This window comes from Gossypium arboreum, chromosome 5 (assembly GCF_025698485.1).
Source record: "Gossypium arboreum isolate Shixiya-1 chromosome 5, ASM2569848v2, whole genome shotgun sequence".
NCBI lineage: Eukaryota > Viridiplantae > Streptophyta > Magnoliopsida > Malvales > Malvaceae > Gossypium > Gossypium arboreum.
The window spans coordinates 85292005-85297901 of NC_069074.1; the positions used below are offsets into that span (position 1 = coordinate 85292005).

At 36.2% G+C, this 5897-nt stretch overlaps 1 long non-coding RNA gene across 1 annotated transcript; it reads right to left on the bottom strand.

Moving 5' to 3' along the window:
• Nucleotides 1–4945: 4945 nt before the first annotated feature.
• LOC128293256 (uncharacterized) lies at nt 4946–5538 on the bottom strand. Its single transcript, XR_008283405.1, has 2 exons — nt 5339–5538; nt 4946–5265 (listed from the first exon to the last, which is right to left on the bottom strand). It is a non-coding gene; the product is annotated as an uncharacterized LOC128293256 (long non-coding RNA).
• Nucleotides 5539–5897: the final 359 nt, after the last annotated feature.

The following is a 5897-nucleotide window of genomic DNA, read 5'->3' on the forward strand; positions in this document are numbered from 1 at the left end:
CCATTGTCATGTCCCCGCAATGCAATCATATATAACAATGGCAGATAATGAAAATCAGAATGTATTGGATGAAGTATTGATATGTCAGTGTAAGCATGAAAAGGAAACGTGAATGCAAGTTTCAAGCAATGGCGTTTGTTAGAATTAAGTGACCCAAATTCTTATTTAAATAAAATACGATGGAAAATAAAATAAAAGTAAAATCTATATAGAACTAGACTTCTTTTATTTTATTTTAGAATAAGGTTTTAAACCTTATTAAACTCCATCTATTTTATATTGATTAGATAAGGTGTTTCAATCCTACTAGAATATGGCTTTGCAAGCCTATAAATAGACATAGTCTATTCCTCTTGTATTTGAGTAAAAATTTTTCGACATAGTGAATTTTCTTCTCCTCTGCGTGGTTTTTTTTCCGAAAGGGTTTCCACGTAAAATTTATGTGTTCTTTATTTTTATTTATTTTATTCTATTTTATTTTTCACAAATTGGTATCGAGCTTCCGGTTATTCATCTCGATCACGGTAATGGCGTCTTTGAAGTATGAAATTCATTGTTGGATCGCAACACCGATTTGTGTTGTGGCAAATTAAGATGCAAGCGCTTCTTGCACGATGGATCTAGAGGATGCCCTGCTAGGATAGATAAGATGCCTTCGACATTAACGAGATGAAGAGAAGAAGCGTAAGGATCGAAAGGCATTAACACAATTACATCGCATTTGTCCAACGAAATTTTGCAGGATGTGATGAAAGAGAAAACGCCACGCATTATGGAAGAGGCTAGAACAAATATGTATGTCGAAAACTCTAACAAGCAAGTTGCATATGAAGCGGCGTCTTTATGCTCATCGTTTGGAGGAAGGTGCGTCAGACACGAACACTTAACAAGTGTTTAAAGAAATTCTCTCAAACTTGGAGGCCATGGAGGTTCAAGATGATAAGGAAGATCTAGGGTTGATTCTACTTTGTTCGTTGCCCGTCTTATTCAACCTTTAGAGACACGATTTTATATAGCATGAGTCTCTCACAGTTGATGAGGTTTATGATTCTTTAACCTCGTATGATAAGATGAAGCATCTTGTGGTTAAACCCAACTCTCAGGGAGAGGGTCTCATTGTTCGTGGGAGACAAGACCGGAATGTTGATGATGATCGTGGTAGAACACAGGAACGGAATCCTCGTGGTAAATCTAAGGGTAGATCGAAATCTTCAAACAGAGGTAAAACTTGCAACTTCTGCAAGAAGAAAGGGCACATTAAATCTGAGTGCTATAAGCTACAAAATAAGATTAAAAGGGAGGCTGCGAATCAAAAGGGAAAATAGCCAGAAAATTCCGGTGAAGCTGATGTTGTAGAAGACTACAGCGATGGTGAACTTCTAGTTGCTTCTGTCAATGATTCTAAAGTAAGCGAGGAGTGGATACTTGATTCAGGCTGCACCTTCCACATGAGTCCCAATCGGGATTGGTTTACAACTTATGAAACAAGATGTCAAGGTGTTGTTTTGATGGGAAATAATGCTTCATGTAAAATCGCAGTGTTGGAACAATTAAAGTTAAGATGTTTGATGGAGTTGTCGAACACTTAGTGACGTCGGCATGTTCCGAATTGAAAAGAAATTTAATTTCGTTGAGTACTCTTGATTCAAAAGGGTGCGATACACAAATGAAAGTGGGGTTTTAAAGATTTCCAAAGGGTCCCTTGTTGTGATGAAAGGGCAAAGAAAGATTGCCAAGTTATATGTTTCTGAGGGTTCTCATCATTATCGGTGATGCATTGCCGCTTCCTCTTCCTTGTCGATGATGATATTACTAAACTTTGGCATATCGCCTAGGGCATATGAGTGAGAATGGCATGGCGAATTAAGCAAAAGAGGACTTCTTAATGGGCAAGGAATTTGCAAACTAAATTTCGTGAGCACCGTGTGTTTTGGGAAGCAAAGAGAGTTCGATTCACTAGAGGAATCCATAACACGAAGGAAATGTTGGAGTATATCCATTACGATCCGTGGGGCCGTCCAGAGTGCCTTCGAGAGGTGGAGCTAATTATATGCTAACCTTTATTGATGATTTTTCCGAAAAGTTTGGGCGTTCTTCCCAAGCGTAAAAGCGATGTGTTTTCTACATTTAAGTCTTGGAAAATTATGATTGAAAAACAGACGGGAAAACAGATAAAATACCTCCGTACAGACAATGGCTTAGAGTTCTGTTCTGATGAGTTTAATAGATTGTGCAAGTCAGAAGGGATCATGAGACACTTGACAGTTCGTCATACTCCACAGCAAAACGGCGTTGCAGAACGAATGAACAGAACGATCATGGAGAAGGTTCGATGTATGTTGTCAAATACCAACTTACCGAAGTCATTTTGGGCAGAAGCAGCCTCTACTGCATGTTTTTTGATCAACCGATCTCCATCCGTTGCCATTGAGAAAAAGACTCCACAAGAGGTATGGTCTGGTAATCCTGCTAATTATTCTGATTTAAAGATTTTTGGGTGTCCTGCGTATGCTCATGTTGATAATGGAAAATTGGAACCGAGATCCATTAAATGCGTTTTCTTGGTTATAAAGTGGTGTAAAAGGCTATAAGTTATGGTGTCCTGAAAATAGAAAAGTTGTGATTAGCGAGAGATGTTGTTTTGATGAAACCGCTATGCTACCTAACTTATCTCTTAAAGACTCTTCCAATAAAGAAAACCAAAAGCGGTGGAGCATCAGATTAATACGAATCAACTCCTCAAGCCAAGACAAAATTGAGAATAGAGTTGCTTCTTCACCGCAATACTCTATCGCCAAAAACAGGACAAGAAGAGAAATTAAACCTCCAAAGAAGTGTGCCGAGGTTGATCTAGTTGCTTATGCTTTAAATGTGGTGAAGATATAGATGCGAATCAAGAGCCATTTAATTATTCGAGGCGATTAGTGTGAAGACTCGAGAAAAGTGGATGTTTGCTATGCAAGAGGAGATGGAATCACTCCACAAAAAGCAAACATGGGATCTTGTAAAACTTCCTAAAGGTAAAAAGGTCATTCGTTGTAAATGGGTGTTTAAAAGAAAGAAGGACTCTGGGAGTTGAAGAACCCGGATATAAAGCAAGGCTTGTTGCAAAGGGTTACATCAAATTCCGAGTGGACTTCACAGATGTGTTCTCTCCGGTTGTTAAGCATAGTTCGATTCGAGCTTTGCTTGGTATTGTTGCCATGCATGATTTGGAGCTTGAGCGGTTAGATGTAAAACCGCATTTTTGCATGGAGAACTTGAGGAAGATATTTACATGCAACAACCGAGGGTTTTATAGTCTCGAAAAAAGAGGACTATGTTTGCTTGTTGAAAAAGTCCCTTTACGGTTTGAAACAGATCACCAAGACAAGGGTACAAGAGGTTTGATTCCTTTATGACTTCTCATGATTTCAAAAGAAGTAGTTTTGACATTGTGTCTACTTTAAGAAAAAGCGTTGATGGTTCTTTTGTGCATCTACTTCTTTATGTTGATGACATGTTGATAGCAAGAAAAGATAAAAGAGAGATAAGAAAGGTTAAAGCCCAACTAAGTGAAGAATTTGAGATGAAAGATTTAGGACCAGCAAAGAAGATACTTGGTATGGAGATTCTCGAGATAGAAAAGCAAGTAAATTGTACCTAAGTCGGAAGGGTACATTGAGAAAGTTCTTTGCAGTTCAATATGCAGAGTGCTAAGCTCGTTAGTACTCCTTTAGCGACCCATTTCGACTTTCATCGGCCTTATCTCCTCAATCGATAATGAAATTGAGTACATGTCACATGTTCCATACTCTAGTGCGAGAGGATCTCTCATGTATGCTATGGTTTGTTCACGCCCGATTTATCATATGCAACAAGGCAGTTAGCGATACATGGCGAATCTCGGTAAAGAACACCGGAAAGCGCTTCGATGGATTTTAAGATACTTACGAGGCACTACTAATGTTTGCTTACGTTTGGAAGAACTAAAGATGGAGTTATAGGGTATGTTGATGCTGATTTTGCTGGAGACCTTGATAGAAGAAGATCTCTCACAAGTTACGTCTTTACAATCGGAGGTTGTGCAATTAGTTGGAAAGCCACTTTGCAAACTACGATCGCTTTGTCTACCAATCGTTTGAGTACATGGCGATTCTCGAGGCTTGTAAAGAAGCTATTTGGTTGAAGGACTATTTAGTGAACTCAATGAAGACCTTCAAATCAGCACATTATTTTGTGACAGGTCAGTGCCATCTTTCTTACAAAAGATCAAATGTTTCATGAGAGAACAAAACACATTGATATTCGGTATCATTTTGTTCGTGATATTATTGCTCGTGGTGATATTGTTGTGAGCAAAATTAGCACTCATGAAAATCCTGCAGATATGATGACTAAGTCACTTCCTATAACCAAGTTTGAGCATTGCTTAGACTTGGTTGGTGTTCATTGTTGAAGTTAAACCCTTAAGGGGTTTTTGGAAGAGGTGAAGAACTTGTTTATTGAAAGTTCGCGATGAAGAACTTGTTCATTGAGAATTTGTGTCAAGGTGGAGATTGTTAGAATTAAGTGACCCAAATTCTTATTTAAATAAAATACGATGGAAAATAAAATAAAAGTAAAATCCATATAGAACTAGACTTCTTTTATTTTATTTTAGAATAAGGTTTTTAAACCTTATTAAACTCCATCTATTTTATATTGATTAGGATAAGGTGTTTCAATCCTACTAGAATATGGCTTTGCAAGCCTATAAATAGACATAGTCTATTCCTCTTGTATTTGAGTAAAAATTTTTCGACATAGTGAATTTTCTTCTCCTCTGCCCGTGGTTTTTTTTCTCGAAAGGGTTTCCACGTAAAATTTATGTGTTCTTTATTTTTATTTATTTTATTCTATTTTATTTTTCACAGCGTTTATTAGATGGAGCTATGGATGGGTGGCAGACAGAAACATGATAAAATTCTTGTCACCAGAATCAAGCTCTCAATGTATATAAAATGCTAGATTCAAGTGCGCAAGAGTTCATTACAGAATATTAAGAGGTAAAATGTTCAACAGTCTGAGATTTCAACATTATATTGCTTCTGGGTAGCTCTTTTTGTATTAATTTCTATCTATGATAGATTATGTCTGCTATTCTGTCTTAAAATCTAAAACTGTTGATAATCAGTAGAGGAAATCATTGCCTTATTACCTGACTTAGTGGCTGAAAAGTGTTGAGAGATTAGAACAGAAAATGAAGCAGTGAAGTTGACTTCGTTGACTATCATACAAAGCTAGCTGCAATAACAGTAGCAGATAATCAAAAGCAAAGAAAAGCATGTCATGAATTAAGCAAATGAAAGAAAATTACCTTGACTGGATGCTTGATAGACCTTGGAGATGGAAACAAATTAAAAGCAGTGAAGAAGAAAGAATGTTGTGGGTACAGTAGCCACAAATAAGAAGAGAGTGAAGATAAAAACAGGGAAATTATGAAGTCAGTGGTGGGTTGCAGAAAGGCAGAATTATTAGTAAGAAATCCTATTTTTATTACTTTTTCTTTTGGCTTTTTTCTTTGCTGTCTGCCATTACAGATGGCATTTTAATTATTCTAATTAGCCAATGAATTTTATTGACAACCAGGTCAAATTGTAGTAATGTAATTGCTATAGTCGAGTTTTTTTTTTTTTTAATATAAAGTCAGGTCAAAATTTTATTTTACCAAAAAAATTACACTATTAACAATTAGATAATAAACTATGAGTATTTTCGTTTTGGTTACTACATTGGTTTTTTTTATAAATATTTTATTTATAAATTATAAATTTATTTAACAACATTTTAAATAATTATTTTAAAAATACATTATTAAAATTTTTAAATTTGTTTTAAATTATGGCACGTTGTTGGTGGATCAATCTTTGCATTTC